Genomic DNA, 16,800 nt, shown 5'->3' with positions numbered 1-16,800 from the left:
GATCTTATTTCCGGTCCCTGACAAGAACAACACACGGCAAAGGGGTACCAAGGGAAATCTACAGAAGTTCCGCTTATCCTCTGTAAATGCATTATCTCATGGAGATGTTGTAAAGTTATTCCAACTGTTACAATCCCTATGCCTCTAACATCCAACCCTTCTCCCCAGTGTTGGATATTTAATATGTTGTGGACTTGTAGACAGATGATCCCTAAATAAATATTCTGTCCCACTTCGCATGCTGGGATGGTGGTAATGCAATAAGCCTGTGTAAGCACAGGGCGCACCAACTGAGTACTGATTCCAATTCTGCTTGTCCAGTATGTTAACAGGATGACCGGCTTGCGCTAAAAGATCACAGACTGGCAATGAATATGGATAAATCTGAAGAGGAATTTTGTCAAACAGCACTTCTTGTGTTGGCAATATGGCAGCAGCATTCAATGCTGACATCTGATAATACTCAAAACCTGGACATTTCTGTTCATCATTTAAAAGATAACAATTGTTTTAAATCTCAGTATTCAGTTGTAGCCATGCATGCAAACCAGAAGACCAAGGCGGCTTTCAGACCAAATCCGGCGTTGTCCCTAGAACTATATATATATATAGTTAGAATATAACCTAATGCTTTGTCTTGAAAATAATGACCTTAAAATAAGTGTTACAGCATGCTGGAAGATCTGTAACAGACATGTCCTTTGTATCTAGCTAAACATATGCCCAAATGAGATAAAATTGCTAATTAATACAAGGCATCTAATTAATACTTGAATGAAGTCAAACAGCCTTTCACAGTTAGCACTCGATAATCCAATCCATACTCAACAAGTCAGACAAGATTTGAAATCTAAATATAAGATTATCTCACTCACTTATAAATATATTTTTTCTGTGTATTGGATGATTTGCCATTTAATTTGGTGCACACTTTGGAGGTCCCTTAACTTTTCATGTAGTGTCATCATCAGGTCAAAATTATAGTTTTTCCAATACTACTTTTTAGTTTTATCATGCTAACGCTAAACTAAGAAGGTGAACGTGGTTAAACATTGTAACGCATTGTCATTGTGAGCATGTTAGCATGCTGATGTTAGCTCAGAGCATCCACTGTTCATAAATACAGCCTCACAGAGTTGCTACCATGAGGTCTTGTTAAAGGGTTGTCATCTAATGAGAAAGCATCTTATTGTTCTTTGTACTTTATCCACCCACTCCTGCTACTGTGTGAATGTAAGCATTCACTGTGGCATCCACAACTTGTTTTAGATTTTGAGCAAGAGCTATTCTGACTGCCTTTTTCCCTCCCATTCATCCATTATTACTGATTATTTAATGTAATTTCAATGTTATGTATATGTCACATTTCGAAGCATTCATCCATTCCAGTCTCACTTGGTTCTTGAACCACTTTCTTCCCAAAATAACACACAAAAAATCAAGAAACAGGAAATGCACTGACAAAAAAAATCCCCCAAAGCAATAACTTGGCAACCCTACAGTTTCATTATTATGAAATGTGCACAACACGTCTGTTGTGCCTTCTAACTGGCACCCTCCACCTCCTCCCTGCAGTTCTCACTCTGATCAAACCAACTGGCCAAGGTGTTGATATGAGCCTCGATGACATATGAAAGCGTGAGGAGATGAGAGCACGTGGGAGGCTTTCAGATCCAATATTAGCTGGTCATGGGTGTTTTCTGACTGTTTTTGCTGAGTCCTCACTCCTACCCTTTGGAGGTGTAAGCCAATGAATGAGAGAGAGAGAGAGAGAGAGAGAGAGAGAGCAAGCAGCCAGGCGGGAATGACTCCCTTACATAACGTTTGCTGCTGCTGCGTGACACGTTTTGTCATGCTCCGAATCACTGCTCCTCAGCCCACCACCAAGAGGAGTGTGTTTGGGTGGGTGTGAAAGACAGACAGAGAGAGAGGGGGGTGGTTGCTATTGATTGTACAGCTGTCGCTTTTAATTATCTCTCCATCCAATCAATGCAAAAGGCGGCAGGCGCCCAAGTGACATTTCTCCTCTCTGATTACTCATGTCTCCTTTGTGGCTCCAACAGTCCTTTGCTTTCACCCATCTGCAGTCATTTTGCACCAGCTTGAGCATATGGTTTCCTTCATTTTTGGGATGCACAATGGCACGAGTGAGAGAAATCCAGAGGAGGTTTAAATATTCTTACTTCCAAGTCAAGAACTGAAGATGTGCAGTTTAAAAGTCACATTCATTTTCTGCACAGACAATGTCAGATGGCTTGGATGGGCATGAAACTCTCCAGGTTGAATCATCAGTACAAAAGCATGAGGAGCTGTTATAGAAAGTAGCAGGTTCTTTGATAAAATGTCTGTGGACACAAAAGAGAGAAGTCAATTATGACTCATTTGCTTAAACGTCTTTCTGTAAATGGATGTATCCCATTTGTCATAGTAAGATGTAAGCTATTACACTAATTGTATTCACTAGCTACATCACTATATTCAGATCATCTATCTTTCAGTCAGTTTAAGCATTTGATTGCATCCCAGTGACTGATATGGAATTGATATCTCTGAGTTTCATGCTGTAAATATTGTAAATCATTTGACGTGTACATATTGATGTGATTGATTGGCTCGACCTGGGATTTATATATACATGGACCTTCTTCGTCTCATGTTGAATATTACCTGATGAAGACGTCAGTCTGCTGACGCCCTTTTTTCTTAACATGTTCATAACCATTTCCGAGTTGTTTCCTGAAAATAACTATGTATTTTGCTGCTAATTATAGGCAAATGATAAATGAACTGCCCTACTTAAACTGAGACAAATATCTACTCATATTGAATTTATTATTGGAAGTTTCACTCTACATATTTGTTGAATATCTCACATTTTTGCATGTTTACATAACCTGCCATGCACTGACTGAAACTACATCAACTCTGATCTGCATTCATCATGCAGAATAAATAACACCTTGTCTGCTACGGCCCTTGTAGTCTTCAGGCCTGTTGTCTCACTGTCTGCTCTGCAAGCAGCGAGCGCACTGTACTCTATATTTGTTGAAATCCGTTTGCGCATACATAAACAGTATCAACGTAATTTCTGGTGAGAAGAGCCGGGGCTTAATTTGTGTATGTAGATACTGTGTCCTTTGAGTGGCAAAATGAAATTCACCCCTGAAAGCCAGAACAAATTTAACGAAGGAGGATTCACAATGCAGCATGTTTGTAATTGTGACTTTCAATGTTTACCCTATTAAAATTGAACGCCGTGCTAAATCAAATGTTCCTGTGAATAATAAAGCTCGGGACTGATAAAGTGGGCACTGCTGAATTAAGCAGGCAGTAATTGAGGTGGCGGTGGGCCTGAGCTAACAATGGAAACAGTGCGATGCACTATAGTCCATCAAGATTAATGGCATCTCCTATTGATTAATTCCAGGTCAAAGAATATTACGAGCATTGCTCTGTGCTCACCACAAAAATGTTCTTTCATCCCCTATCTCTATTCATTTCTCTTTCACATACTCCTTGTAACGCCGTCTTTCTATTGCTTTCCATCTCTCCCAGTTGCTCTCCTTTCTTTTTGTTCTCCGAATGATTGAGGTGTAGAGGTAGCCCAGTCTGAAAGACATAATTGGATTCTTGAATTCTTTATGGGAACAACATTCACCTCATGACTCACTGCATTTCCACATTAACTTCTATTCTAACATATTTTATATCCGCACTTTTTAATTTCCTCAATGTTTAGAATTGCATCACAGCTGTTGGCATCCCGAGTGGTTTCATTACCTATTCTGGCAATATACATTTGCAGTTCAATTTATCACTCAAAGTAATTTGCAATTAGCTAAAGCATGCCTCTGTGTACATGGAGAAACAGCATCAACACCTGTCCAGAAAGTATGAGACACGATCTGTGGCACAATCCATCCCTTTGTGCCAGGTAATTCCATTTGTCTGGTCTCACAGTGTGAAAAATTAGTATGTGTAATCCAGCTATAAATGTGAGAGCATGGATTTAAAGATGGAAAAACACGCCTGTCAAATGTGCAATTCAAGCCCTCAGGTGAAACTGGAGATACTTTCAAATTCTTTCACCGCTGAAAAAAAAACATGCTCTCTGAGGAAAGCCATAATTCCCGCCTCACAGCCATTTTGTTGTTTGGTATCACACTAGGACAATCATGGCTTACTGACCCTCATCTGTTTCCATGGGGACAGAAAAGCCATTTCTGCCATTACTGAGATTAGAGTCTTATCTGCTTTTGTTCTATTTAGGAATAGCTCATGCAGACTATCTGGAGGCCCGCTGCTGCTACTCCAAAGGCTATTATCACAGCCACAATATCTACCTCTGATTTCACTACCTATAAAACTATTGTTAAACTTCCAGAGCTGCAAAACGACATTGAATGTCCAGAAATCATGCAATATGATGTAAGTAAACTGCAAGTTACTGTCTTTGAGGATTTTATACCTAAGAATATCAAATAAAAAGTATAGTCCAGCTTCTCTCCTTCTCCTCTGTTGTTCAGGGAGTCTGCATTTCAATTTGTCACTTTTCATGGGTGGAGAAGTGACCAGGATTACTTTTTGGCAAACTGTGAATCTACACTGAGGCTGAAACCAACTCTACAAATTCCTAACCTACCCAATTTTCCACATCACTATCCTTGGTGAATGTATTCCTCCAGTCCAGCCCAGTGCATATGTTTTTTTAATTTAAAGCCACTACCAGTAGAATATGAAGTTATGTGCCTTGACTGTAGGTCTCATAGTAGTGATGCTTTACGTCACGTTGCAAAGATGACTCACCTTCTGCAGACTGGAGGGAACAGATCTGAGACTGTACACAGAAGAAATGACATGCAACTGTCTTTACACTGGGAGTAAACTTTTGTAAGTAATTTCTGTTTTTGACATGCTCTTCAAGAGCAGCCAGTCACTCAGATTGACAAACAGTGCTCCCTTATGTACTTACTCATCAATCTCGGCAAGAAGTCAAACTTGACTTGGCCTTTCCATGTGGAGGTAGCATGTTTACACGTTTGTTTGGGATTTCTTTCCACTGCACAAACACATGAGCTGCGCTGGTACTTGCCCTTAGGCGTGAGTGTGTTGGTCCCTGTGGTAGACCGGCAAACCTGTTCAGGGTGACCTGAACTTATACTTCATTTCTATGGTTACTGAGGTAAATATGAGAATAGACTGTAATATGGATGTCATCATATTACAACAGTCCTATCACCAGGGGTGGGTGTAAGCCCTTTTAAACGGGGTGACCAAGGTAGGGCACAGACTAGGAGTGTAACACAAAGGTACTATCTGTAAAATCTGTACATAGATAATTTATTGTATATGTATATTATCATATCAGACGTGGACGGGGCCTCAGTAGGAGTATGTATGGAATTGACTAGATTGACTAGGCTAGATTTTAACAGAAATACTGCGTGATTGTTTTTGACAACTGTGCAAAGTTAAAGAGTGCATAACCAGTTCATATGCAAATGATGTGTTCATTTACCTCCCTAGCACAGACTCAATCAGGGGTGGCATTTTCAGGGTGGCCAATCACAGTTTCCCCTTAAGTTAACAATAACCTCCAGTATCCGTAACATAAAGCATTTGATTAATAGCTCAGGTTGTGGACATTAATGTAGTTTATAGTCAGTATAATATAATCAAGACAGCAATGAGATTATTTTATGTGGTGTTTTCTCTTCCTCAACAGTATGTGTGGGTCTGCAGCACGGGAAAACATCTCATCACTGTGCTCCATTATGTGACCATGGCAGCCTAAACACATGTTTTAATCACAGAGAGGGGGCATGTTGATCTGTGACAGCAAATGATCACCACTTATGGAAATGTGACATATGGGTAGAAAGTGCTTGCACTGTAATTAAGAATGCAATAAATAGGCTTGTAGAGGGTTGTCATATGTGTTGCCCTAATTTCCCTACCCCTCTCCTCAATAGAGCAGCTCCTAATGACCTCCTCTTTACTCCCACTCCTCTCTCTCCTTCCCTTGCTTTGTAGACCGAGCTCTCACAACCCTCCAGGGGACCCGAGAGAGAGCCTGCGTGCTCCGTGTGATGATCAGCAAGTCTTAGAGAGATCCTGACAGCCAATCATCTGTCTTCTAGTAGCGTCCTGCTTGGCTTCACATTTCAGGAGGGTGCCATTTCTTATATTCCTGCCCGGAGAGCTGTTTCATGTTTGGAATGGACTGGTGGTTTTTCTTTTGCGCTGACATGCTGCGGGAAGTGACTCTGATGGATCTGCGCTGTGTTTATTAGGGGGAAATCTGCAGAGCTTTGTTTCCAGCCATGTGTGCATGCCCCCCCCCCCCCTTCACCAGCCTCAGTGTAAAGGGAAAGTTTCTTATTAAAAATGTTCCCAGACCCAGCTCTGTTAGTGTGGAGAAAATACATGAGGGGAGTTAATGTGATTTTGGCTGAGCAGATTAGAAATGTCTTTCATGGTCACATTCCAATATTAGTCCAGAGCTAAGCCTTAATATGTGTTTCTTTTGTGCTTAACCTCATAATGTCAAGAGACCCATAGTCACTTCTGGCATGAATATTCTCTTCCGCTGCCAGAGAAGTTAGCTGCTCTGCTCATCTAAAGCCGTGTGGAAAAGGAGGGGGTTATGGGAGTAACATGTGGGGCAAAGGGGGGAATGTGAGTGTGAAAAACGGACGTTTCATAGAGCTACGACTGCTTGAATGGGAACACAAGAAACTCTCCCACACTCTAGTCTACTTGAGCACATGCTGCAAAAACCCACGAGTGACGTGGCGTCGTCACAGAGCCAAACAAGGGCAAACAAACAGACTGGAGTCGATGGCCTCGTTGATGATCTGTCCTAACAGACTGAGGGGGCCTGGCTGTCAGCTTCAGCCAAATCCTCAGAGTAAACATGAGCGGGCAACTGATCCACATTCAGTTCGAAATGACCTCCATGCTGCCGCTGCGTCTTGCAGGGGGAATTCAAATGCCTCAATCACGCTGCGCTCCTCTCCTTAACTCAATCCAAGAGGGATTAAGCAACCAAATCAATTAGAAGCTGCGGCTAAGCAGCACAAGTCTCCTGCTATCTCTTCCTCCCTCTCACTTCCTCTCTCTGTGTGCAACCAAAAACAAAAGGTGCTTAAGTGCATTATATATAGTGTAGAGTGGTCACTGGCTTGTAATTATGATTAATAACAGCTGGATAATTGGAACCACTTCCCTGCTATGTCTTTAAACTCTTTTCAGATGTTGCCATGGAGCACATGTGACTCACAACCAAAGGTTTAATTCTATTAAAAGGAACACATTCAACTACTACTTAGACAGTATGGCAGAGACTCAACAGAGGCTGTTCAAATCTCTTTTTGTGTCTAATCCCTGACTTTCGTACCCTTTCTCTTTCTCCCCATTTTCCCTCTGTGAGTCCTTCTCATTCTCCACTAAATATCTGTCTGTATGCAGGGCCTGTTCTTGCCTTTCCTTACACCTTTCCCCCCCACCCCCACTCCCCACCCTAGTTCACCGCATCTCTCTGGCCCTGGGAAGAATACAGAAGTTCTGAGGGAAACAAGTGTGCCCCAGCGGCAGGATGAGAGGGCCACGGCTGTTTCTGAGTGAATCCTCCATTTCCCTCTCTCACAGTCTCTCTCTCTCTGTCTCTCTCTGTCTGTCTCCTCCTAGTCCAAGAGAATCAAAGGAGATCAGCTCCCTTACAGCCCTGTCTTAGAGGGGTTTGACTACAGAGGAAGCAGAGTGAGGAGGTGGTGGTGTGGGGGGGTACTCATCTCAAGTAACTCAGAGGGCAACACAGAGAACATCGCATGAATGTAATGAAAATATAGTCTGTTTTTGTCTTGGTTTTTTTTATAGGGTATATTGCGTAGATTTCTTATCTGTGTATTGTTGTTGCGTGTCTGTCGAGGCAATTCCTTGAAATAAAGAGAAAATAGAAGCCTCGTGTTGACTGAATTCATTTTAAGCCCTCAACACACAGTTTTATTTTTGCTTAAGTTACTTTAAGATTGGAGAAGCATCTTGTTCCACACTGTCTGACAGCATCACACACACACACACACACACACACACACACACATATATATTCTGTATCTGCTTGCTCCAACTCTTCATTGAAGCTACATGATGTTTACACTGAATTAAATATTCAAACCCATATTCATATAATTGCAAATAGACACATTCTAGATCTCTAGATTTTTCCCAAACTCAAGTTGACATATTTGGTATCTTTGAAACTTTGAGATCTCCACTAGAATTTAAAATAAAAGTTGTGTTTGTTTCAACAAAGTAAAGCTGCACAGCCACAGCTGAATTGACTGACCTACCAGTGGGGCAGCAAGGTTTAAGAGGATTCTTTTGTCTATTGAGCTTATGTCAGTTAACAAAAGCAATCACCTATGTGAGACTGTACATAGGCACAGCATGACCACATGCTAACATGCTCACAATGACAATGCTTCCATCCTTGATGTTAAGCAGGTATAATGTTACCATGTTCAACCTCTAGGTTTGGTGTGTTAGCGTGCTAACATTTGCTAGCACAAAGTCCACCTGAAGTCAATGGAAATGTCATTTGTTTTGCAGATTTTGGCCTGACGATGGCACCTGATGAGAAGTCAGGGGATTATCTTGTTGTTACAGTTCATGCTGAGGGGAACATGGATATATGTTTCATCAGCCCAATAGTTGTTGACATGTTTTACTTAAAAAAACTAAAGTCAACCTCATTGTGGCTCTGGATGAAAGGTCAGGGGACCTACGGTTCATCCTGTAGGTGCCATGGATATCTGTACCAAATGTCATGGCAATCCATCCAATACTTGTTGAGATATTTTGGTCTGGACTAAAGTGGTGGAGTGATAGACAGACCAACATCATCCCTGGAGCCATGCCACTAGTGTGGCTAAAAAAGATGTACTAAAAGGAGGAATCTCAATTGCATGTGTTGTGAATCACCAATGCGTTTTGTTCAAGGGCCCCACACTTTTCGTGAAATATGGTATATGGTTGTTGGTCCGCCTGTCTGTCCCCTCGCTCTGCATCGCTTTTGTATTTGTTTGTGTGTTTGTTCCTCTCTTTGTCATTATTTCTGTGTCCATCTGTCTGTCCATCTGTCTGCATGAGTAATCAATAGTCTCTTCATTAGACAAATGGAAGGAGACGGGAGGAAGCTACATCAGGAAGCCAATCAGATAGCATAAGTGGGAGGGAAGGACATTTCAGATCCAAATCAGCTGCAATGAATCACAAGGGCACAGCTGATTCATAGGGCACGGTTTGATTTAGGGCTGGATTGGTGTGATTCAACAACAAACTGGCTGCACTAAATTGCACCTCAGTTTTATACTGAACCGTGCTTTTGACATTTACTAATGGCCACACTTGCGCACGTGTGCTCACTGACAACCACACAAGCTCACACAGTGTGTGGTTGTAATTGAGAAGATGGAATATTGGAAGATTAGGGTTAGGGCTACTCTGAAGTGTTGTTGTTTGGACTGTAACAATAATTCAAACAGTTTTAAACAAACTTGATTCCAAATACATTTAAAGAAAGACTATGCAACTGTAGTGACTCCACGCCAGCCTGTCCACTGACCACTAATTCAAGTAAAAAGTGCCCAAAACCTGGCCTGTGACAACACTCAGGTGGTTTTGCTGCTACAGTCATGCTTGGTCTGGTATGACCAGTAGCTCATGCATATTTTAGCTAGCTATTGCCATGAAACTGACATTACTTTTGCTGACTTCATCATTGTTCTTTCAAGGTGCTTCTGATGACTTATAAAATTATGAATGGGCTCGCCCCTTCTTATCTCTCTGTTCTCATTAAACCTTATGTCCCATCCCGCGCTGTTAAAAAGAAGTCAGCTGGCTGCGGAGCGTTTTCCTGTCTTGCCCATTTTCTCTGGAATAATCCTTCTGCTGACATTAGACAGTCTGGCTCTGTTAAGGCCTTTAAATCTAAGCTGAAAACTCATATTTTTGCTTTAACTTTCAATTAGTACTTATCCTTCCATACTTCAGGCCTCGTACCTGTTACCACTTTACATCTGGCGGGTCGGTCTCAGGCTCAATGCATCTACTAACATTAGTACTTATAGTACTATGATTTATAAATGAAATTGGCTTAACTTGTTATTTACTTGAGCTGCTGTTAGACTACACATTTAGTTTACTTTAGTTAGTGTACATAGACTTGCTTTAAAGGAACGATTCAGATGTTTTCGAGTATATCTTAATACAATTCTTACATGCCATGAGTACCTTGAAAGACTTCTTAGTCTCTGTAATCATTCCTCCTCTTCACACAAACAAATCCTTTTCAGAGCGACTACACTGTAAGAAAATCCCCGGTCCTCATTCTGTGCAAAAAGGCATTTCAAAGTTCACAATCCGTCTTGGCCAAACCCAGTGGCTTTGTTTGCCATTGTAGTTGTATGTTGGTTAATTGCCCGCACTGTGTACAAGCATCAAACAGATATGCAACTGTTGGGAAATATCCCTTTGTCGCTGAGCTGTGGCAATGTCCAGGGAAACAACAGGAGGGAATTTTGTTCTAAAAACACTGAATGTTTGGAAGATATACAGGTGATTTGGCTAGCTCCGACTGCTGAGGCTTATTAGCATTTTTGCACAGAGCACAAACTGTATTTTTCATTTTTTACAATGTAGTCACGTAAGGGAGGGCCTGCTTCATGGCCAGTATATGGACAGGAGAAATTATTACAGTGACCAATAACTCTTTCAACAAAGATAGGGCATATAAAGTATATGAACACATTCTTTTCCGCAGGATGTGGGATGAATAACACCTTTCCAGCACCCTTTTTTCTTTGTGTCCTCTTCATTTAAATGCTGAGAAGTCAGCGAGTGTTACAGAGGAAGAGGGATCACAGCACATAAAATACCAAAGGAGGTGAACCCGAGCCCTCGTCTGGGAATTTATACACGGGCTATGAAAAATGGCCGCCTCACAGACTACATCACTCGTTCCTGCTGCAGTCTCTGTGGCTTACTGAAGCGCTTTATCCTGAACTGTTCCATTTTCAAAGTCACTGCCTGGTTCCATATTCATAACCATTCCTGCATGAATGTCCAATTCCATTTCAGCCCATAGACAAATCACCTGCTTAGACCCGGAATGCTAACCCACGTTCTCAGCGCATTGATTGATCTGTCTCCTATCTCTCCGCAGCAGCTTTATTTCAAATCTGAAAGCAAACATTAGCGGACCGAACATTACCCTTCTCCCTTGTATTCTATCTCTTTCTCTCTCTCTGCATTAGATCTCTCTCTCTCTCTCCCTCTCTTGCTATCGCATCCAGGAATCATCCATCAGTGCAATGAGGGAATAATAGGAGCTCCCCTAGGTCGAAGTGACTGCTGTACCTTCCAATACGACTGAGACTTGAGTGATTGCCCTGAAGATGGAAGGTAGGGAATATGAATGAACTGATCTTCATGAGACAAAGAGAGGGTGGTGCTGGTTTTACAGGTAGCTACACCTTTGTTTAAGACTGGGGGCAGTGGGATTTCTCCCTTGCTAATACGCTACACCTCCAACAAACCATGAGTCATTCCCGGTCTTTGATATAAGACAGCGTCCCCTCTTCTCTAATACACATTGGCTTTATCTTCCAAAGGGGGGCAACTTCAATGAAATGTGCCTGTTCTCTTTCTTTTTTTTTCTCCTTTTTCTTGGATGGCATCAAAGCTCTTTTCCAAGGGCCCCTTGAAAAACAAATGGTCTCCCTCATGAAAGCATATGGCAGTGGTGCATACATGGTGGAAATAAAGAAATGTCCACATGATTTATGTGCCATATGATTTCCAGTACAATTGCAGGAAGAACAAAAGAAAAAATGACTCGCGCTCCAGCACTGTATTGTACGTTGCTTTGATAAGCAGGCGTTCTCTCTGCAAATGAAAGAAATGTGTCATCTTTTTAGAAAATTCTCCCTGCTTTCATCACTTTGTTTGTCCCTCTGTGCCTGCTTTTGTTTCACCCACTGCCTCTGAAGTCGTTTTTGAGGGGCAGAGGCTTCATTTGTATCTTTCTGTGTCTGTCTTTCTCTCTTTTGTCATTCTTCTTTTTCAAAATCTGGAGCATGGCCTTGGTCACTGTTCCCACAGAAAAAGTTTGAGTAACCAAGATGAACCATCTTTCTTCATTCGAATGTGTCTACAAGGAGATGGCTGGAGGAACGGTCCGGTCATATCTGGGTGGGTCACACATGCTGTAAGCTTTTCTGGGCTTGAACTTCAGCTCAGTACCAACATATATCATATATATTGTATAGTCATTTATGAGGCTCAGTATATTTTGTTGACAATGACATAAAGAGGGAGCTAGTAAATATGAGAAATCTATTTCTCATGAAACCTTTATAGTTTTGGAAAAATACATCATCTTTCTCCATGCATTAAATTTTGAGGTGAAGGACTAATATGCAACATGACGTCTGATATCAAGTGTAAAACGCCCCGTACCCCCCCAAGAATACAACACATGCAAGGAAGCAGTATCCCTTTGTATGCACGTGTTAAAGGCTGTAGATCTGCAGTGCATCTGGCTCACATGAATTATTTGTGCAGGGCAACTGTATGCCAAACTGTATGTGTCTGCGAGTACGTGTTTTGTCTGTGCGTGTGATCTCGCTTCACGCAACCATCTGGCGAGAGTCTGAAATGCTTAGGTATCACACAGTCGGTGTCAGGGTGTCCGGGTGCCCAGGTGGCTGGGGTGTCTCGCCAAGACCTTTGCCCGTCGGGCGTCAGATGCTACGCACAAAGCAATATTTCAATTTGATATCACGGTTTTTATTTTCTGTTACACTCACCTTGACATGACTAAATGAACAGCTGACCTTTGGCATTAGCAAGGTGTTCATGCTTGTCCACATGTAGCCTTTTCTTTTAAATGATATACACAAATATGCAAAATAGCATGTAACACAACCTCCTACTGTATCACAATAGTACCATGTTTGTGATGCGGGCTGAGCTCCATGTATGTACTGTCATCTTAGAGGTGAATAAATAAGTATAGCCTTCCATTTCAAAAGCCTTATTTTGGTTTATCTTTTTGTTCTAGTTTTCTACATTACTGGCGACGGCTCAGGAGAGAGCAGACGACACGTAACAAGTGTTGTGGAAAGGATTGAAGACAGCTGATACTTTTGCACAAGCTAAGATCAAGATCATGGCCTGACTCACCGGGATACCATCCACATCCATCTTTCATTGTATCATTGAAATCTGTGGAGGAGATGATGAAATCAGTGATTCATAATGTAGGTCTCCCCTTTAATGACAAAAAAACAACAAAGTGTGTTACACATTTGTGTTCCACTTATATAGTGAGATAAATGACAAGTATATAAAACCGCAAGGTTACAAAATGTAAATGTACAACTTATTTGTGAAGCCTACTACAATATATATGTGTGTGAAGTGTTTCTACTTCGACAGCAGTTTATTCGATGAAACATGGCACAGAAAGGTCTAGTGGGATTTGGTCTGAGGTTAATGAGGTTGTACATGCATGTGCTTTCACAGATGGGTAACTGCGATGATAGGCTCAGGGAATGGTTGTGACAGAGGTAAAGAACGGACTAAGAGAGAGACACCTATGGAGCCCAGTGGGTGGACTGCAGCATAACAGGTGCAATTCACAGTTTAATGTGCACTGGGATCAAAAATACCACTCAAAATCTTATAAATAAACTCCCGTCACAATAAAGTGCTTTTGAATAAAAGCACTCACGAAGAGGACATACTCTGTGTTATATGTTCTTCAAATGGCATATTTTAAACCTGTGGTCTTGGGAGAGTGATGGATCTCATCAGCAGCAGCAGTTTCTCGTGGCGAGGCCGGTGATTGATGCAGTATTACGGCACCGGCACCTCTCTGGCGATTGTCTATTCAAGCTCCGAGGTATGTGGTTAAAAGAAAACTCAGGTACCCTGCAGTGCAGTGAGTGTGCTCTCCGTCTCTTTGTCTCTCTCTCTGCCTTCAGATGTATGTAGGTGTTAGGACTACAGTCTGTGTGTCAAGATAACCAAGCCTGACAGGTGCTTCTCCTCATTATCCAAATAGATTCTCACCAGTGTGAGAGGGAGTGATAGAAGAAGTGCCTTCACGTGTCATGCTCTATAAGTTGCTCCATATACAGTATACAGCCATATATGGCGTGTATGCACAGTCCCCCACCCTGGGCATTGATGGTTACATTACACTGACATTTACAAAGAAATATCACCCTCTTATCATCTGTATACCATCACATTTTTCCCCATAAACCGGAGCCTATTGATCTAAATATCACATCCATCCTGCTTAGCACCAAAGCTGAGGACCTCGCACGCAACAGCTCCCAAACAACGGGAGATAAATGAATGTCCATTAAGGAGGTTAGCTGGGCCTGTTTGAGGACCCAACCTGGCCAAATTGGATTCTAATAGATGTCCTTGATAGTGTAATCACTTTGACCCGCTAACGGTCTCTATAGTGACCGGCTGGCGAGACATTCAGGCAGGCAGCCGGGATTTGAGGTAAAATAAGTACAATTAGGATCAATCAGCATCATTGAGTGCATTTGTGTGTGTGTGTGAGAGAGAGAGAAAACACAATGTGACCTTCAGTGTGGAGGTGGTAAACCATGATACAGTATTATTTGCACCCTCATGGATTATTGATAACACCATAGCAGGTGGTGCCCACTGGCAGCAGGCTTGTTGAAATGTATTGTTTGGGCTTACAGTAGTGGGAATGGCACACACATTAATCAGATAATGCTAGCATTCACACCATTGGGGGGGGGGGCTGGCTAACTTAGCTTAGCATACAGACTGAAAACAGAGGGAAACAGCTAGCCTGGCTCTCTGCAAAGGTAAAAAAAAAAGAAATGCCTACCACCATAACCCCCCGTAGAAGTACAACTTGTCGTTTTTATGCTTCAATTTTTTGTTCAAATGAGATGTAACGTGCTCATTAGTGAGCCTTAGAAGTGCTGGTAGGCACATTTTGCCACCTTCAAAGCCAGGCTAGCTGACCCCCTGCCTCCAATCCTAATGCTACACTAAGCTAACTGTCTCCTAGCTGTAACTTCATATCTAACTTTAAAATAAGGCTTTTTTTAATTTAATAGGCACGGATATTCTCACATAACCAACTTTTTTTAAGCTGCAACATCACTTCTATTCATACTTTCTTCACTCCGTACATTTCTATATGATTTATAAGCAACTCACTGTCCTAGTCACAGTGCATTCCATAACATGGCTTCATCATCATCAGCTTACACAGACTGCATGATGGATATTTTTTTACTTACAAAGCCATATTGGATAATCTTTACCTATGTCAATATGGTATCCTGTTTCACCTAAAGCAGCATCTACAGTGTTATCAGTCTCATTTGACCTGATGGCTGCTCTTCCAGGTAGCTTGGTCTTTTTTTATTTTGTCATGGAAACATTTTTAGAACAATCTGCACATTATTGAACTTCCCTGTGAAAGCAAGTTCAAACCCTTGATAAAAAAAAAAATGTAACCGAAAAGAACGATTGCTTCTCATAGGTTGTACTCTGTGGTGTGTGTCTGTTGTCCTTAATCACCATCTTCTTTGACATGCTTTATTTTACAACTTTTGCAATGATCAGGTTTCCCTCAAAAAAGATATCCACATGCAGCTGGCACATGCACCTCTCACAGAAAAATTCTAGTTTATAAATGCCAAGCCAGTGCGATTAAATGAGCGATGGGGACAATCAGAGGAGATAAGGGATATTTGCAGTGTGCATAGTGAGCACACACACATACGGACAATGATGGCAGAGTGTCATCTAACTGTGGTTTAAGTATAAGCCTTGTTCAAACTGAAGGCTAATAGGTTAGTGGCTCATCTGCTGTGTCTGTGGTGAGTGGAGGCTTAGCACACTTCTTTGTACAGGACTGCGGTTAGTATCACACAGAGAGGAGTCAGCTAAAGATCAAACTCCACTCCAAATCTCCCACTATAGGGGCAGACAGTGGAGCCACGAGGCCACTGATTTAGCAAAGAGTGCTGGACAGTGAAAGCCCTGGAACTGAGGAGTCCATGGTTTCTTTAGAGATGAGTGACTGTGTGTGCTTGTGTGTGTGTTGGGAGCGGGGATCCTCCTTTTCAATGTCTGGAAAACGGAGAAAATAGGGTGAAACCAATGACTAAGGGAGAGAGATAGAGAGACGGGATGCTAAACTCTGATAGCATCCATAGTCGACTTCCACATAATGGGGAAATATTACACAGCGGAATTGCAAGTCATGAATGTTTTCCCCACAAACTGACGTAGTTAGTTAATGGCAACTCCTTAGCATTGGAAGTAAAGCTAGGTAACTCCATGTAGGTGCTAGTAGCCAGATATGCTAGGGATCTCAGTTCACGTTAGAGCAGATGAACACACTTTTTAATCCATTCCTTACACTTTTGCTCCTGTAATTTGGGGTTTTGATAAGGTAAAAACAGACAGCAAACTCTTTAAATGCCAAGTACCATTCTTACTACAGCCCTATGCACACCGCTTGCTAAGCTACGTTTGGACAATCGCTGCTGGAGGGAGGCCTTCAGCAAATGGTCAGTTGGAAAACAGACATAAGGAATTGACAACAGAGAAATAAAGCAGAAAGGTGTAAAATCATGAAGAGAAGAGGAAACTATCAGAAAATACTGTAATGCAGAGGAAAAAGCAATTGAGAGATCAAACCAAAGATCTCAGAGGCGACATGTC

This window comes from Enoplosus armatus, chromosome 19 (genome assembly GCF_043641665.1).
Source record: "Enoplosus armatus isolate fEnoArm2 chromosome 19, fEnoArm2.hap1, whole genome shotgun sequence".
Lineage (NCBI taxonomy): Eukaryota > Metazoa > Chordata > Actinopteri > Centrarchiformes > Enoplosidae > Enoplosus > Enoplosus armatus.
The sequence above is the reverse complement of the archived record's forward strand: the minus strand, read 5'-3'. Positions refer to the sequence as shown.